General features: G+C 37.2%; 1 protein-coding gene across 1 annotated transcript in view; it reads right to left on the bottom strand.

Annotated features, from left to right (window-relative positions):
• LOC128369803 (cytolytic toxin-alpha-like) overlaps positions 1–19040 on the bottom strand; it is a 59024-nt gene extending 39984 nt beyond the window's left edge. Inside the window, exons 1-2 of the mRNA XM_053330879.1 lie at positions 19035–19040; positions 17463–17486 (exon numbers count right to left, since the gene is read on the bottom strand). The gene's annotated coding sequence lies outside the window, so the exon portion shown is untranslated. The remainder of the gene's footprint in view (positions 1–17462; positions 17487–19034) is intronic.
• Positions 19041–19598: the final 558 nt, after the last annotated feature.

The raw sequence follows: 19598 nt of genomic DNA on the forward strand, positions 1-19598 counted from the left end.
TCATTTCTTGACAAGCCATCAAACAGTTGTTGAGATATTTTACTGAATAAGTACAAACTTGGTAGCAGAAGAAAAGTCTGAGGATTCAGGAATTTCTCTACAAAATGTATTTATTAAAATCTATTTCATATCGTTTTGGGATATTAGATGCAAAACATTGAATCTGCTCAACATGAACACAAATGCAGGAACTTAAAGGCACAAGGAACCCAGACAGTGACGAGCAGCTAGTCTGGACTTCAGTTTATACTCTTTGGGTCTGATTTATTAAAGGTCTGTGTGTAAAACGTGTAAACGTGACATCACCTGCAAAATAATGTCCAGCTGATCTAACGCAGCGCTCTGAGGTTTGAGTCTTTCATATGTGCAAAAAGATAAAACACACTGTTTATTTAATACGTTAATAATAAATATGTATTATGAGGTGTTTTAACCTCAGTGTGTAAAATACAGAGAGGAGGAAATGCTAATTAGTTATTTTAGCACACGCATTGTGATTCACCAAACCTGACGGTAATGTTGCTGACAGTAACTGTGTCTATAAATAATAAGTTGAAGGACAGTTATTAACCGGCTGTTACCATGGAGACGAGGAGACGGACACACAATGACAGAATACACACAGGATGGATGTTTTCCACCTGTGTTCATATTTGTGGTTTTACTAACAGCATTAACTTCCTCACTAATAATCTCCCATATTTGGGTTTATATGCATTTATAATCAATACATTAGTTAACCTATTCACTAGAACCTGATCACATTTATAATCAATATATTAGTTAACCTCTTAGAAATAGAAAGCACAGAGCGCTCTCAGAGCATCACAAACCTTTCTGCTTAAGTACACTGATTCTGTTTTATTGTTGTTTTTCCAGATTAGAGCTGCAGGGTCTCTAAACTCATTCAGGTCAACATGATCTTAGTGAAGTGAAAGAAAAATGAGGAAAGAGCTTAAACATGATCAGCACTCGTGTTATTGATGAGTTCTGATCAAGATATTCATGACTGTGTGTGAGAGCACTGTGGCTGCAGATGTTTCAGAGAGATAAAGATTGGTCTATTAACCAGCAACACAGAGCTATCAGGACGCTTTGCTCTCTCATGCACTCTCTATTGTGTCATTTCCGGGAGTCAAGGAGCCGCTATCAATATGCGGGAGACTCCTGGAACTTCCGGGAGAGTTGGGATGTCTGTTATGTAATGTAGTATATCGCTTGTTATACCGCTTCTGAGTGAATGAAGAACGAATTAAGGACCAAGTCGACGCTCTTTTGAGTTTTCTTTATTACCAATCAGTGGAGACAGAACTTTATCAATTTGAGGCTGCTAAGGTGTCCCTGTCCAATGGAGCCTTCCTTCTGTCTCTCTAGTCTGCCTGCGTGTACAATCTTTTATACTAAGTTTACGCCCCACAAATGTATACATTATCCCAAGCATGAGCACTCTGCTTTTCATCCTTAAAAGGACACAAAGCTATACTTGTTTATATTCCAAATTTTAATGCCTTTACTGTTTGACAACCTCCAAATATTAATGACCATTATACAGGATGGTACCAGCTGTCATCCCCAGTCTATGGCTGTTGTGAACGGAGGTTCATACTTAAGGCCTATAAAGAAGCAGAACTCTTAGCTACAAATACAATATTAGAAATACATAGATATGTAGCAGAAAATACACTACATCCTTTCTTACATACAGTCTATGATTACAACCTAGTTAATCAGAGGGGGGAGTGTGTGTGTTGAACACGTACTACTCTGTCTTTGGTTATGCCCCTAAGTGCAGCCACTCTTTGGCAGGAAGACAGAGAGAGAGAGAGAAGCGCCTGTTCAGGGGAAAACTGCTTCAGTGAGGTCTGCAGTAATATTGTTTTGGCAGTAATGGTAACAGTGTTGTAACGGGGTAAACTTTAATTAATTTGATTACTCGTTACTCAAAAAAGTAAAGCCATTGTAACGCTGTCTACTTATAACAGTGTTATTAACACCACTGGCCATAAATGGCGTGAACAGTCTGTGTATAATGATGACGTTTGAAATGTGCAGAAAGGGAAACAGCATTCAGTTTGTGCACTGTAAAAATGATTTGAGGTTTTACCTCAGCTCATTTTCCAAAGTCAGTTCAACTAAAATATTTGGTGGACTTAAAATATCAAGTTTTACTGTGCCTAATAATCAATTCAATCAGAGTAGTTCAGGGAACATAGACTTCCTCATTGTCTCAGTTTAATATGTTACTGCTTGTGTATGTTGTATGTTCTTGTCTCACTTTTATGATTTGGAGAGCTAAAAACTGGTGGACAATGAAGTTTAATTCCAAATCTAATAAACAGTACAGTACATAAAGATGTAATGTAATTATATAAACATGAGGTCACTGTACATATGAGCTGGTTAATGGCTTCATACAACAACTCTTTATTAATAACTATTGTACAGGATTGTTTGTGGTCTGAAACACTGAAATGAAAAAAGAAGAGACATTAATTACACAGTATGAAGAACACAACAGACAGAAGCTCTACTGTAGCTACCAAATGCAAATATTAATATAAGGAAATAATACACTTTATTATTATTATTATACTGCTACTCTTAAATATTGAAACATTGTAATTAAGCTGATAAAGTAAAGGAGAGCACCAAACACACTGAAGATCAAACTATCAATAAAAAACATCAAATATTAACAAGAAGAAATAAAAACTGGGTCACATCACTGGGTCAAAGGTCAAAGTCCTGCAGACAGCTCAGTGCTCGTAACCCTCTGCTTCTAAATAGCTTCAATAATAAACACACCAAACATTAAAGTACTGCAGTATTATAGTGATGTAGTATGCAGTATTACAGTAAAAGTACTGCAGTATTATAGTGATGTAGTATGCAGTATTACAGTAAAAGTACTGCAGTATTATGAGTGATGTAGTATGCAGTATTACAGTAAAAGTACTGCAGTATTATGAGTGATGTAGTATGCAGTATTACAGTAAAAGTAGTGATATATTATTATATATGACATCATTAGATTATTAATAGTGAAGCATCAGTGTTAGAGCAGCATGTTACTGTTGTAGCTGCTGGAGGTGGAGCTAGTTTATACTACTTTATATACAGTTAGCTAGTTTACACTACTTTATATACAGTTAGCTAGTTTATACTACTTTATATACAGTTAGCTAGTTTATACTACTTTATATACAGTTAGCTAGTTTACACTACTTTATATACAGTTAGCTAGTTTACACTACTTTATATACGGTTAGCTAGTTTATACTAGTTTATATACAGTTAGCTAGTTTATACTACTTTATATACAGTTAGCTAGTTTACACTACTTTATATACAGTTAGCTAGTTTATACTACTTTATATACAGTTAGCTAGTTTACACTACTTTATATACAGTTAGCTAGTTTACACTACTTTATATACAGTTAGCTATTTTAGTCCAGTGGCCAAATAAATGTAGCAGAGTCTAAATTATAATATTACAAGGTGACAAACAACAAGAAGAACTAACAAGCTGTTGTCCGTGTTTTCCAGTTCACACTGAGCAATGGATGCTGACCATGGGCCATGGCAGCGCTCGGCCGACCTTTCAGCCTCGGGATGCTGTATGACTGCCGTAAAGACTCACTCATCCCTGGTAAACATTCACATGTACAAATATTTAATGCTTCACAACAACCAAAACATTCTTAATATTAACATAGATTGGTACACTGCTCTGGAAGTAAAATCTGATCTGATCTACTAGAAATAGAAAACGAGGAGTTTTTATGTATTTTGTTTCGTGTTATAAAGGATTCAAATGAGTTGCTGGATATGAGAGACTCACATTGATGAAAAAGAGACCTTTAAATTGTCGACCTATTGAGTGAATGCATTTCAGTAAAACCCAAGAATAAAACTTAGTATTAGTAAGATGTAAGGCATGAACAATTACTGTTGCTTTTTATTATTAGATCACCTGGACTGATTTGTGATCAGCAGTAACCAGTTCGCTGTTGTTGTGATTTTTGTGATCAAAACTGCTTGATTCTTCTCAAAACTGTGATGTAATCTGAGTTGGGGTTTTTGTGGTAAAATTGCACCTCAGGATTCATCCATCAGAGCTGTTTTATTGTAAACAATCCCACATATGAACATGAATCTGAGTGTAACAGCTGGCCTGTGTAGATGTGCAGAAAAACACTGACAGATCAGGTGTTACTGCTGCTGTGCAAAAAGATTTGAGGCTTTTGTGCACTCAGCATTTCTCATCATTAACTAATCTGTGAGCTAAAATATGGAGAAAACCTGAAACACTAGAAACTGCTCTGCTTAGAAATACAAGCCAGACACAAAACAAGAGCAAGTCAGCGTCTGAAGTCCAAGTTTTCTCTGACTCATTCAGTATTTAACATGTTCGGTGACCAATGTCACGCTGTCAGCTCTGAACATGTTACACACACACGCACAGTCATATCAGTGGAGAGCCATTATCTGCACTAAAAGCTGTTATATACTCAAGTTCTCTTTTAACCACAGTGCATAACATCCATCCCTGCCTACTTTTAAGTTCAGTGACATTATTGTGGCCTTTGCTAGAATATGCATTAATTCTTGTGAGGACAAGATTACAGTTTCCTGGAGGGACAGGTTATCTTTCTGTTAAAAAGGTGTTTAGATTGTGTTCATGTTGTTGTACTATTGAAATATATGTAACACGAAAATCCTCAATAAAGAGAAAAAAAGCTGAACATCAGTCATTCATGAAGGAAGTTGATCTTAATGTTTGCTTCTTCTTTTGCAGGCATGACATTGTGGGACCTTAATGATCTGAAAAACAATATACAAGAAAAACCTCAGTGCTATAACAATTTTGAAATAGTTGCATCTGAATCAATTGCAGATAAATCTTCAGCATTAAATGTTGAAGCATCACTGAAGGCAAGTTTCTTAGGTGGACTGGTAAAGGTTGGAGGATCTGCCAGATATCTGAATGATAGTAAAACATACAAAAATCAGGCCAGAGTAACACTGAAGTACCAAGCAACCACAAAGATGCAGCAACTGTCAATGAATCAACTTGGAAGAGGTAATGTGACACATCCGTATGTCTTTAAAGAAGGAATAGCAACACATGTAGTCACAGGAATCCTTTATGGGGCACAAGCCTTTTTTGTGTTTGACCGTGAGGTGTCTGATGAAGAAAGTCATCAAGACATTCAGGGCAACATGAAGGTGATGATTTAAAAAATCCCCTGCCTCTCAATAGAGGGGGAAGGTTCCTTGAAAATGAACGATAAGGACATTGAAAAGGTGGAGAAGTTCTCCTGTAAATTTCATGGAGACTTTTTACTGAAGAAAACTCCAACAACCTTTCAGGATGCTGTACAAGTCTACCAAAGCCTGCCACAACTGCTGGGAACCAATGGAGAAAATGCTGTACCAGTGAAGGTCTGGCTGCTGCCACTTGTGATTTTAGATTCATCAGCTGCTAAACTCGTCCGTCAGATAAGTATAAGATTAGTGCAGGAATGCCAGAGTGTCCTGGAGGACTTCACTGAGCTGGAAATGAGATGCAATGATGCAATAAGAACCGCCACTGCACAGCAGTTCCCACAGATTGGTAAAAAACTTAAAACCTTTAAAGAACTTTGCTCTGAGTTCAAACTGGAATTCCAACAAAACTTGGCAAAGATACTTCCATCAATCCGGGGAGGAGGGGAAGAGGAGGCTGTGCTGGCAGAGATCCTGAAGAAGAGACGTTCTTCTCCTTTCAACAACACAAGCCTGAACAAGTGGATGGACTGTAAAGAGAGAGAAATCTACACTTTACAGTCTTTCACCAACAAGATGAAAAACACTAAGATTGTCCCATCTCAATGTCAACTTGATGAGGAAACTCTGAGTGCAGAACATGCTGTGTGTTTTGTTTTCATGTCACTGGGAAGTGCTGAACCGTACCTCTCAGCTTTATCAAACTACTTAAAAGAAAAACCCAAACCAGACAACCCTCAAGATCCACGTTGTCATGACATAGAGAAGGAACAATGGTTTGCCTCTAAAGAAGTATCAGATGCAATGAGGATCAAAGTAATGCTGTTCAGTGATTTTGCAGAAGCCAACAAGGAGAATAAGAACATAAAGTTCCTGACAGTGGGTTTAACAAATGAGACACAGAAAGGTTCAAGCATCTGAAGACATCTTTACTGTCAGCGAGAACTTTGAGCTTCCTTCAAAGCCTGAAACAGTGACAGCAGGTGATGTAACCCACAACAGTGTGACACTGAAGATCTCTCCACCAACATTTGGAGCAGAGACCATCACCTCCTACTGTGTAGAGTACTGTGTCAGTGGAGAGGAAGGATGGGAACAGACAACAGCAGCAAAAGCTGAAGAAGTCACAGTGAGCGGTCTGACTCCTAACACAGAGTATAAGTTCAGATGCAGAGCAGTGACCTCAGTAGGTGTTGGACCAGCTGGTGAAGTCAGTGGTCCCATTAAAACTTTACCTTGCAGCCCTCCTGCTACATTGTGGAGTACCTTGACAATGACGAAGGAAAGACAGTAGCTCGAAAATTTAGTTGAAAATTTGCAGAAGCAGGTTAAAGTGGGGTTAGCCAAGCTTGAGGAGATAAAAGAGAAATCTGAACAACTGAAAGAGCATGAGGCAGAGATCAGCAGGACTGAGAATTTTGAGTTTGAAGTCACAATCAAAAAGCCTGTTCAAGTAGATAATTCTGGTAATGGATTCCTTACCAACTGTCAGCAGTGTCACCAAACCTGCCACTATTCTTGTCCCATTGCAAATGATTCAGATAAATATAAATGCACTGTAATGGGATCAGATGGAAACTGTACTGAGTGCCCTGGCAGATGTCACTGGTCTGTACATTTTAATCAGAAGTACAGATGGGAGTATAAGGAGGTTAAAGAAAAGCGAACAGTTAAAGAGCTGAAAGAAAAGTACCTAAAAGCCTCAGAGGCTAAGAAACCTGTTCAGGATTTGATTGAAAAATTTCAGGCTGAATATTATCATGCGCAGACGGAGGTGGTGAAATTGATGACGAGGTCTACAAAATGTTTAAACAGACTCAAAGAGATAGCACTGAAGCCAAATCCTCTCTCTACTCCAGAGTACATTGACATGCTTATAGAGGGAGAGAAATCTGAGGGCAGACCAGGATGGAAGAAACGAGTTAGGGCCCTGATGGACATGAGAGAAAAAGCAGAGATCATGGCTAAAGTAGTGAGAGGAGAGACATTCCTCCAGAGTCCATAAAATAAATAATCTTTGCATCAGACAATATAGCCTAAAACACCATTTGTATCGGAGACCTCTACATCATCAACAAGACCAATGATAATCTGACAGACGTATTGTATCTAATCAGGCTCATGTTAGCTGCCTTCTAGTGGATCATCAGAACCATGCAGGAGGCGGAGGTCCCTTATTTACCAAATTCAAGATGGCTGCCTTCTGAGCTGCGTCACATGACTTACCAAACTAGTCTTTTTTCATATACTCAGTTTTTACTTTTATTCTAAGATGAACATTTGCTGAATTAAAGCAGCATAACAACATTGTGTAATTCATTTTGTTTATAATGTTGAAAATGTTTGAATCAAATACGATACAGTTTGTATTTCAGGTAATTTCACTGTTTTAGTATCAAATTAAACCAATTAAAGATTAAAATCTCATCTCTTTACAGTGGAGTTATGTTATTGATGAATAGATTGACTCTCTTGTTTAGTATAGAAGAAGAACGTGTACTTTCCTCGTACACACTGAAACACCAAGCTGCTGTTTTAGATTCAAACGAGAACGTCTCAGAAAAGCTCAGTTTTGGGTGAGAAAATGCAGTTTTAGTCTGGACTGAGGGCTGAAACACAGAGAAAAAGATGTGTTTACAAATGAAGCAACGCAGTGTGGACGTACTCTGATTCAATGATACATCTCACATATATACACACACAACACCAGATGAACAGTCACAACTACACCTGCTGGTTTCTCATGCTTCATATCTGAAATATTAAATCACCTTGTTGCTTTGACATGTTCTGTTACATTAAATAGCTGATGATTTAAACTAGTTCTTAATCTGACAGTATCACATATATATATTGTGCATGAAGTTATATAAGCAGCTATATATGATATGTACTCATGAATGATGTTTTTATAGATTGACTCTCAGTTTTATTCCTGTTTGATTGTATTGATTGTTGAAGATTGTTTAAGGACAAAGAGTTGTGATACATTTTCTCCAGTTGTTCTTTTCCTCTTATATTGATTGCAGCTCTATTATGTATGAAGTGTTTTATCTGTTTGTCTTGTTTTAGTCGTGTCAGGACTGCAGGTGCAAATTAACTATTGAGCACATTTACATTGACTTTACATTGTTAAAATGTCAATGTTCACACTGACTCTGTGTTTTTATGGCTGCACCATTATATTAAATAGAGAAAGTTTAGATGTCTTCTTCATTATTTTAAACTTATTTCCTGAAATTTAACCTGACAGTTTGGAAACAAAGGTGTTTACATTTTTTTAAGTTAGACTTTTTACTTTTTATTTTTTTCTCCTGTATATTTAATTAGCTTGGTTTTCTTTGTGGTTAATGTGCTTAATTACAACATGTCACCATGTAACATGAGCATGTCTTCATGTATGAATGATTAAATGTTGTGTGAAGCAATAAACGTGCTACATGATAAAGTCTGACTTTCTTGGTGAACTTTATTTCTACATCACTAAAGTAACAGCAGAGCAGAGCTGCAGAAGTGTTTTATAGAAATGAGTCAAAGCAAGAAAACTAAATGTGTCAGTGAAAGAAGTAAAAATATAAAAATGTCACAGTGAGGTTTAACATGATGAGACGTTTGTAATTATGTAAAGCTCTTATCACCTTCAAAGAAACTGATTAGAGAAGTTGAATGTCCAACCTCTGTTTCTACAGACCCTGCTTTCTTAAAAAAACACTTTAAATAGGACTTATCAAGTCTGAGTATGAAGATACACAAACATTCATTATCTTTTTTTACAGCTTATAGAATTAATCTTACATATAACATATAACTGAATGCAGAGTCGTTTAAAACAAACTATACAGGCATGTACGACAGAGTATTAGGGCCAAGCCAAAAAAAAAAGGAAAAAAAGAGAGAATGCACCACTTCAGAAAACCACCTTCATACTCCAGCTGCTGGCAGTCAGTCGCTCTACTAACTTGGTTTGATCCTGTGGTGCTGTGGTCAAGCCTCCACAGTTCATTTCATTCTCTTTTTCTTTTTTTCTTCTGTTTGTTTGTTTGGCCCTAACACTCTGTCATAGGAAAGAACCTAAATATTCAGACTTTAAAGATGCACCTGATATGTGAAACCTAAACTCATATGAAACCTTTACATGAAAATATCAACATGACCTGCAGTAAACAGTGTGAGCCAATAAGAAAAAAGGAGAGAAAACAATCCATGTCCAACAGAACTGATTTATTATCACATCTCAGTCACATAATATTTCACACATAATATTTTCATATTTCAATATTTCACTAGTACTGACATCTTAAAAATCAAATTTCAATATGATTATTTATATGTCATCTCTTGTATTGAAGGTTCAACTGGGCAACAAAAAGCAATAAAGGGAGACAAATACCACAAAATATGTCACAGTTAAAATACAATCATAAAATATTTAATAGCATAGTAGCAGTTTATGTATTTTAACAAAGCTTCAGAGATGAGAAACGCCCAAAACAACAAACAAAACATTACTAAGTCCAAACCTTAAACTTCCTTACAAAAACCAAAATTGAAATAAATGACAAAGCTCTGACCTAACCTCCTAACTGAAAACAGGAGAAAATGATTATAAAAGAAAAGGGCTTCTCACTCCTATCAACTGCTACTAATAGTTTTAAATATTTACATTTTAAAATGACTGTGTCCATGAAATGTATTACTTTCATATTTTAGATGAAAAGAAGACTTAACATAAATCTACAATAAGCTCCTATAGTATGAACACATGCTGGTTCTACTTACAATCAATCAATAAACACAGAAATCCAAACAGCAGAGGAACAGCCTCCATTTTCGAAGAAGGAAGAGTGGAAGGGAAAGTTAATGTCAGCTGTTCCTTCAAATGATCCAATCACAGGACACCACCTGCAGCTCATCACACATATAAACACTGAATGTACACACTGAACAAGAGAAAAGAGAGATCTGTTAGAAACAAAATGCCATAAAATATAACAAATGACCATTGATCATAATGTGATTGCTTTCAGATTCTTTAGGACTATTAACCATAACTGTATTAATCATTGGCGAGAAATGGACAGTTTCTTTATGCAAGTGGTTAGAGATGCTCCTCATTATCTACTGAGAGAAAAATGTTAATTACTGGAGCTCATTGTCCTGGTTAATATTACCTTTGCCATCTAAACAAAGCAATGAAACTTCATAAAGTGCAAACCTGAAGGTCTGCCATCTGTTCTGCACTTTGATCAAATTAAACCAAATCAAGAAATTATTCATGTAAAATAAGCAGTAAGTATTTGTATGTACAAACATCATAAAAATGAAAAAAATTACAGAGACTACAAAACACAAAACAATGTTTTAAATGATAAACCTTTAGTATGAATGGTGCCAATTTGTATAAGCATATTCTACTTTCACCGTTATTTTGCTCCAAACATCTGTGTGTCAACAACTGATGGCACCAAGGCTCCTGCTGATTGACTTTATTAAATGAACTGAATAAACAAACATAGATAAGAAACATTTTACAATATTTAACTAAATATTCATTCTTACACAACATGCAGGTCAGTGTGTTTCTTGTTCAATTATAAAACTGTTGTATGGATGGCCATGATGTTTGATATATTCATGATCCCTAAATAATTAATCTAACCTCCACCAGCTAGTTAGCATTTCCAATTAGCCAACAGAGCTTGTTAATGTCAAGAAGTTAAGACAGATTTCCAGTTACCATACTAACCTGAAGTGTTAGTGGTAACCCTAACCCATCAGTTTTGTTCTGGTTGTAACAGGAATTACAACCTCACAATGCAGACCTGTTGTCTTGTTCTTCCCTAAGATCCAAATAAATTTCCAATTTTAGTTATTTAAGTTTTCTTTTCTTGCTTCTTCTGTATCTCATCTGACAATTCCTCTTCTGTTTTTGTAAGCTCAGCTCATTTGGGTATTTTGGAGATGATTTTTGCTCTGTCCTTCATGGCCTTTAGAGACTGAATTCGGGCCTTGTAACCCTCTTTGGCCTCTGACTTTTCTTCTTCAATCATCATGTCAATGTACTCTGGAGTGGTCAGAGGGTTAGGCCTGAGGGCGATCTCTTGTAGACAAGTTATAGAGTGAGCTGACTGATCCATGAGGGACACTATCGTCTCTTGAAGGTAAACAATCTCTTCTTCTTGCTTCTCAATCAGTTCTTGAATCGTCAGCTTTTCTTTCGTAGCATTTTCATACTTGTCTTTTAACTCCTTCACTGTCCTCTTCTCTTTTACTGGAACATACTCCCACTTGTATGTCTGGTTGAAATGCACACTCCAAACGCATTTTCCAGGGCAGACAGTGCACATTCCTGTTCCATCCATTGATGCACAGCCACGTTTTGCATGATTATCTGCTATTGCACATGGGTAGTGGCATGTCATTGAACATTTCTGGCAGTTGGTAATGAACTCTCCTTTCTTTGTGAGCTTTTTTTGGACTGACTTAATAATATCCACCTCAAACTCAAGTCATGACTGTTTCATGCTCTAAATTTTTCTTTTGTTGTCTTAATTTCTCCAAGTTTTGCTAATCCAGCTTTAACTTGGGGTTGCAAACCTTCAACAGCTGCTTCAAGGACCTCCTGGGTCATCAGCAAGCTTTTGTTTTCATTTGACCCAAAGCAGTGAAGAACCTCGCCATGCTTTTGGCACCCATGTTCCAAAACATTTCATCAAAGTTGTCATCATCCTCATCAGAATCTTCACCACAGGTCTTGTCACTGCTGCATCTGTTGTCTGCAAACAATGCAGAGTTGTTGAATTTGAAGTGAACTGGAAGCCCCATGTCATTTTTTGGGCATGGAACCCCAGAGACGTTTATTGCCTCAAGAACCGGTGGCTGCTTATTATCTGCGAAAGTCACCAGCATCTGAATGTTCTCTGCCACATCTTTACCAAAAATGGAGAGCACTGAATCGAACACATATCGCTGTGTTGCTGTTAGTCGTGCAAGAGAGGCCTGAGTAACAAAACACAATGCATTAATCTCACTGACTCCATTCTTAGAGGTGAAAAGCCTCCGGATTTGCTCTGTGATTTCTTTGTCTCTTTTAACTCCTCTTGTATCTCCAAAGCCAGGAGTGTCCACAATAGTCAGAGAGAAGGGGGTTTGAAACCCCTCTTGGTGGTTGATTTTGTACACAGTGATTTCAGAGGTCTGGCTTTCAGCTTGTGATTTGGACTGATCCTCATCAACTAATTTAAATCTGAAATCATCCTTCCACTCTACACCAACAATGTAGTTGATCATTCCATTGATGAGAGTGGACTTTCCTGATCCGGTCGCTCCAAGAAGTATTAGGGTACGATTCTGTCTAATGTTTTCTTTCCCAAAGTTATACCTCTGGCAACCATCTATGTCCATGTCTTCTTCTTTCAGAGGCAGTTTGTAAATTGAGGGAGATCCAGAATTTATACTCTTGCTAATATGTTGCATGAATTAAGCAAGACGTTTAAATTCACTTGAGTTTGTTTCAACTTGAGGTTTTCCAGGAGGGCTACAAGGTAAAGTTTTAATAGGACCACTGACTTCACCAGCTGGTCCAACACCTACTGAGGTCACTGCTCTGCATCTGAACATATACTCTGTGTTAGGAGTCAAACCGCTCACTGTGACTTCTTCAGCTTTTGCTGCTGCTGTTGTTTGTTTCCATCCATCCTTTCCACTGACACAGTACTCTACACAGTAGGAGGTGATGTTCTCTGCTCCAAATCTTGGTGGAGAGATCTTCAGTGTCACACTGTTGTGGGCTACATCACCTGCTGTCACTGTTTCAGGCTTTGAAGGCGGCTCAAAGTTCTCACTGTCAGTAAAGCCGTCTTTATGAACGTGGATGCTTGAACCTTTCTGTGTCTCATTTGTTAAACCCACTGTCAGGAACTTTATGTTCTTATTCTCTTTGTTGGCCTCCGCAAAATCACTGAACAGCTTTGCTTTGATCCTCATTGCATCTGATACTTCTTTAGAGGCGTACCATTGTTCCTTCTCTATGTCATGACAACGTGGATCTTGAGGGTCGTCTGGTTTGGGTTTTTGTTTTAAGTAGTTTGATAAAGCTGAGAGGTATGGTTCAGCACTTCCCAGTGAGGTGAAAAAAAAACACACAGCATGTTCCGCACTCAGAGTTTCCTCATTAAGTTGACCTTGAGATGGGACAATCTTAGTGTTTTTCATCATTTTGGTGTATGATTTTAAGATGCAGTTTTCTCTCTCTTTACAGTCCATCCACTTGTTCAGGCTTGTGTTGTTGAAAGGAGAAGAGCATCTCTTCTTCAGGATCTCTGCCAGCACAGCCTCCTCTTCCCCTCCTCCTCGGATTGATGGAAGTTTCTTTGCCAAGGTTTGTTGGAAGTCTAGTTTGAACTCGGAGCAAAATTCTTTAAAAGTTTTAAGTTTTTTACCAATCTGTGGGAACTGCTGTGCAGTGGTGGTTCTTATTGCATCATTGCATCTCATTTCCAGCTCAGTGAAGTCCTCCAGGACACTCTGACATTCCTGCACTAATCTTATACTTATCTGACGTACAAGTTGTGCAGCTTTTGAATCTAAAGTCACAAGTGGCAGCAGCCAGACTTTCACTGGTACAGCATTTTCTCCATTGGTTCCCAGCAGTTGTGGCAGGCTTTGGTAGACTTGTACAGCATCCTGAAAGGTAGTCGGTGGTTTCTTGAGTAAAAAGTCTCCATGAAATTTGCAGGAGAATTTCTCAACCTTTGCTAAGTCCGCATCTTCCATTTTCAAGGAACCTTCCCCCTCTATTGAGAGGCAGGGGATTTTTTTAATCATCACCTTCAAGTTTCCCTGAATGTCTTGATGACTTTCTTCATCAGACACCTCACGGTCAAAGACAAAGAAGGCTTGTGCCCCATAAAGGATTCCTGTGACTACATGTGTTGCTATTCCTTTATCAAAGACATACGGATGTTTCACATTACCTCTTCCAAGATGGCTCATTGACAATTCTTGGAACTTTGTAGTAGTTTTGTAGTTCAGTGTTAGTCTGGCCTGATTTTTGGATGTCTTATGATCATTCAGGTATTTAGCTGATCCTTCAACCTTTACCAGTCCACACAGGAAACTTGCCTTTAGGGATGCATCAACATTTAATGCTGAAGATTTATCCTCAATTGATTCAGATGCAACTATCTCAAACTCACTGTTAGGTTTTGGACATTCTCTCAATTCTTTTTCCAGATCATGTTTGTCCCATATTGTCATGCCTGCAAGAAAGAAGAGAAGAAGTTATCTAGATACAAACTGAGCACAGTGTTAGTTCAGGTCACAAAGTCAAGCTCAGCTCACAAACCCAGATCACATCACCTGACGGCTCAATTGGCAAATCTCATAAATGGTGCCTTATTTAAGCTGCTTCAGTCTAAGGACGCTTGCTTTCTCTGGTAGTGACTGGCATCCCTCCTCCACTGCAGCTCCTCCTCACATGCTGTGTCTAACTTAAAAATGTCATTTCTGTTGTCATTGTTCCCAGTATGTGAAACCTTTGCTGCTTCCAGACCAGAGCCATGCCACTAAATCTAAGTACTATAAATGACAACAAAACTAAAGTGGCCCTGACTGAAATAAGAGATGTGTTAAAGCTGACATTATGTGTCTCTGGGCTTCACATTGGCAAATCATGTGACTTTCAAGTTTTTGTCTGCAATAACAAACAAAATGGCTGCCATTCATTTTATTCTGAGTGTAAAACGTAATATTTTAAGATAGTTTCTGCATTCAAATTGATTTGATGACATTGCTAGTGAGCATTTTATTTTCATAATCTTCATTCAATTAATGTATATGATGTCTAGTTTAACAGTTAGTGCAAAAATTGTTCAGGTCTCGACACAAAATTGTACAGGTTGATTTAGTGAATGTACATGCTTTACATGTGACCTCTTACCAGGGATGAGTGAGTCTTGGCGGCAGTCATACAGCATCCCGAGGCTGAATGGCCGGCCGAGTGCTGCCATCTCCATTGCTTCAGGATCCATCTCAAAGTCTAAAACAGGAAAAAAGCATGTTGGTTCACTCCTGTGACTCTGCTGATATCCAAAAAGGTTGTAATATAATTTGATATAACATCATGACACTGGACAGAGAACTGCAGCTGTCAGAGTGACAGAAATTTGCTGAAATGTAAAAGCTGCTGCACCAAAATATGCCAACAACAAATATCATAAAATCTAAAAAACCTTTCAGTGAAACAGACATGATAATGATAATATGGTTAACAGAATATTAATATTCCTTTAAATATATGTTTGTGTTATATAGTTATTCTTTTGTTAACTTCAGTAGGATATTTAAACTCCAAATGAATTCAGATTATGACATTATAACTGTAAGTCAAAGTGTTTTTCCTCTTGTGAAGAGAGGCAGAGATGATCTATTCATGATACGTACAACAGGTCTGAACTTCTTATCTAACTTACAAACATGAACACACCTGCAGCTTAGCTTGTTGAACAAACCACCAAACAAACACTGAACAGGGAAAAGTCCATAGTTAATATCAAATATCACTTTGGATCCATTATATGCTGCTTTGGTTGTTGCTCTTTAATACCACAACACAGTGTCTGTTCATGGTTTGTATCTACAGCAGTTTATTTACTTTGTCTCTGTTTATACAGTCTGACCCTAACCCTGCTGTCAATCAAACACACTCACAGTTTTTTAATTTGTAATAACTAAAATACTAATAATGAAATACAAATGTAATGACTGTCGCGTCACACTAGGTCTGCAGCTGATTTTAGTTTCACTGGAAAAAGCACACGGGGAAAAAAGGGAAAAACAGTAGAAAAAATGGGTGTTGCCTTTGCCATGGTAAACGCAAGCTAATTAAGAGAAGCGTGAGCCGACTAATCAGTGTCAGCTGTCCCCAATCAAGCTGATTGGCACACAGGTGTTTTAATTAGGTGGTTTGTGTCTCAGTTGGGAAAAACACTGGTGAGAGTCACACACAAAAGCTTGCTGTGTGTGACTTGGATATCTTGGACATCCTTTGCATGACACTGAAATTTGGAGAGGCAGCCGGTAAGCACTTGTGGTTTTTGTTTTACATTGCGGTAGTACTGGTTGTTTGTAGTGAGACATAATTTAAACTGTTTGTCTCGTGACAGTGCATTATGTGGTAGCATTGGTCTTCGCACTGGGGAAGTAAATAGTTTCTTCTTTTGTTTCACCCCTTATAACTTTGTAAGGTTAATGGCCAGGCCCAAGTTGGCGTGATGTTACTAACGCTTGACATTTGTGTTTAATACTGTTTGAATGCTGCAGACGCTTATATTTATGTCTAACTTATATTACAAATGTTTATTTTTTATGGCATATTTATATTAAGCATTTTTTGCACATTACATATTTTGCATTTTGCACAAACCATTGCACATTACTGCCTGATTAATTTGTCATGTTCCTCATTCTGCCATATCTCCCTTCAGGTTTTTACCTACTGCTAGCTAACCAAGGGACAAAAGACTCCTGCTCTGTTTCCTGGTACTAACTGTCTTCAATTTCCTTGGACTTGTACCTTGAACTAAATAAAAAGGAGAAACTAAAACGGAACAAAGTTGTCTTGTCCCAAGTCTTTGAGTAAATTCCAGTGCCTTAAGCTCCATCAGTGTCATCCATTTCAAGTTGGGGAAAAATGTACAGAGGATAATCCAGACAAACCAAACAAAACGGAACAACTTGACAATGACATTATTGGGGATGTCTAAGTGTGATTTGAGGAGAGAATTCAACTATGAGTCTCAGTCTCACTGCAGTGAGAGAAATCCTATATTTTGATTTTCTGATATGATCAGTTTTGGATCAGTTTAGCAGCTACAGTGAAGAATTGTGTTCCTGATTACAGCTCCTAATCATTCTAGTAAAAATACTAATATTACATCATCTAAACAGCTGCTGGAGATGAATTAAAACAACAAACCTCTGCTGGCTGTTCTCAGTCCAGTCGTCTGGCTCAGGATCCAACAGCTGCTCAGGTTTTAAACTGTTATCTCCAAAACTCCTACAATACAAAATGAATGAAGTGCTTTAGAAAAACAATACTGATCAGTAATTCTATCTCAAAACTGAATTCATCTTTATGACTATTATACAGATCATGAATACATAGGAAACATGAAACCATTTGTTATTTACCTTATATGTGATGAGTCATAGTCACTGCAGAGGAACACATCACTGTGGAAGTTCTGTCTAAATGAAGATTTCTTCTATTTGGTGTAAACAGCAAAAATCTGCAAACACAGCAGGGGATCATATTATCTCTCATTAATTGTTTGGTTTGGTTTTTTATTAGTACCATATAATGGAGTTAAAATGCTTTTCAGTCACAGCTGGTGTTTGAATCGACCAAAATTGTTTTTTTCTGCCTCTGAAGTTACTGATGATTTAATGATTTTCTAGTTTTATATTTCTGTGGAAAGTGATGTACTATTGAACTTTGAAACTGTAGCTGTTTTACTAAACATTAACCATAAAACCTTGCACCGAACCAGCAAACCTTAAACAGCTCATGCAAAAACAAACTGTTCTCACAAAACTCTTCAAACTCTTTTAAAAATGACTTTTTGCATCAATACAGTCACACAAAGCATCATTTGAATAAGCACACGAAGCACCGACTACACACTGACAGTATAAATGAAGACTTTTCTGTGTGCAGGGCAGCAGTTTGTCCTACATGTAGTAAACACACATACACACATTTATCCACATGTGTAAAGTATGAATGTGTTTTCTGAAAATAAACTAGCAATACAAAGAGGAGGAAAAAGTTGGTTTTTTTTCTCATGTTTTTTTCAATGTTGGAACACTCCTCAAACATCAAATGCATCGTAGGAGAAAACTAAAATATTTGTTTTAGGAAAAAAAGGACAAAAAAATGATGTTAAATATCACTTTCATTGTGGGTCTTACTGTAAGACTTCATCCACATCAGCATAGAGCTTAAACTCTGATTTATGAGTGAACTGATTTTTAAAAAGTGTTTCCACATGTGTGGATGTGGAAAGGCAACTGGTAAAATAGTGTAGCATGTAGAGACCAGTGTTAGTTTTATTAGAAGTGTGTTATAATATTACAAACTGAGTATAAAGCAGAGAACGTGTGTTCAGTTTGGCACATGTGGTAAATGCATGGCTTCAGGTGTTAATGGTTTCACACATAGTGCTTCAAGAATCACTATTAGTGTTTAAACATTCAGAAAAAACTGTAAATACCAAACACCTGCAAAACTGACATTCCCATCATCATCCTCAGCTGCACTGTGTGTTTGTGATTAGTATAGTTTATCATGCTGACATGATGAAATATGATGGTAAATATTTGATCTGATAAACATCAACAAGTTAAAACTGACATTGGTCATGTTAGCATGCTGACCTTTGCAGTCAGCTCTCAGCACTGCTGTGTCACATTCAGTATTTATAGATATATGTCTGACAGACTGACTGACTAACCAACACTGACATATGAAGATAAACAGTGTTAATAAAGCACTATTTCACTCCCATACACATAGAAAACTTCTGTCTGTACAGTCAAATGTTTTCTAAAAATGGATTACATTACTTCATCATTTCATGACTGTTCACTTTTAAGTGAACACAGTCTATGGTGAAACATCCAGAAACTGCAGGACCCAGATGTCACATGTAAAGATACACAGCAGAGTTTATACATAAAGAAAAAGAACATCAGTGTACTCACAGTAGAGATGTGTGTGATCCTCTGAGGCAGTGCTGCAGTTTCAGTCTTTATATCCTCTCTGAGAGAGAAACGCCCCCCTGATCTTATTTCATGAGTAGGAGGCAGTACTGAAGAGAAGCAGCCTGATTTCCCAGAAATGATCAACACAATATACAGGATGAAAAAACTTATGATAATGATGTCAGTGGATGTATTAAAAACAGATACCAAAGACAATATTCAACATGCAATGATTAAATACAGTGTTGTTTAATAAGATAACTAGCACCTGTACACCAAAGTACAGAAAAATAGAAAGACATAAATAAAATGCTAGAATAGAGCATTAAATATAAGATTGCAGCATAAAATAATAAATTAGCTTTAAAATCATTAAAAGGACATGGAGTGAAAATGAAAGATTAAAATGTAAAGTGCTTTAAAACAGCTCAATCATAAGCTCAGGAGAAGAGAAATGTTTTTAACCTGGATTTAAAAGTGTTCACAGTTGGGGCTGATTTCAGTTCTGCTGGTAGTTTGTTCCAGTTGTGTAAAAGCTGCTTCACCATGTTTAGTTTGAACTCT

This window comes from Scomber japonicus, chromosome 12 (genome assembly GCF_027409825.1).
Source record: "Scomber japonicus isolate fScoJap1 chromosome 12, fScoJap1.pri, whole genome shotgun sequence".
Classification (NCBI taxonomy): Eukaryota; Metazoa; Chordata; class Actinopteri; order Scombriformes; family Scombridae; genus Scomber; species Scomber japonicus.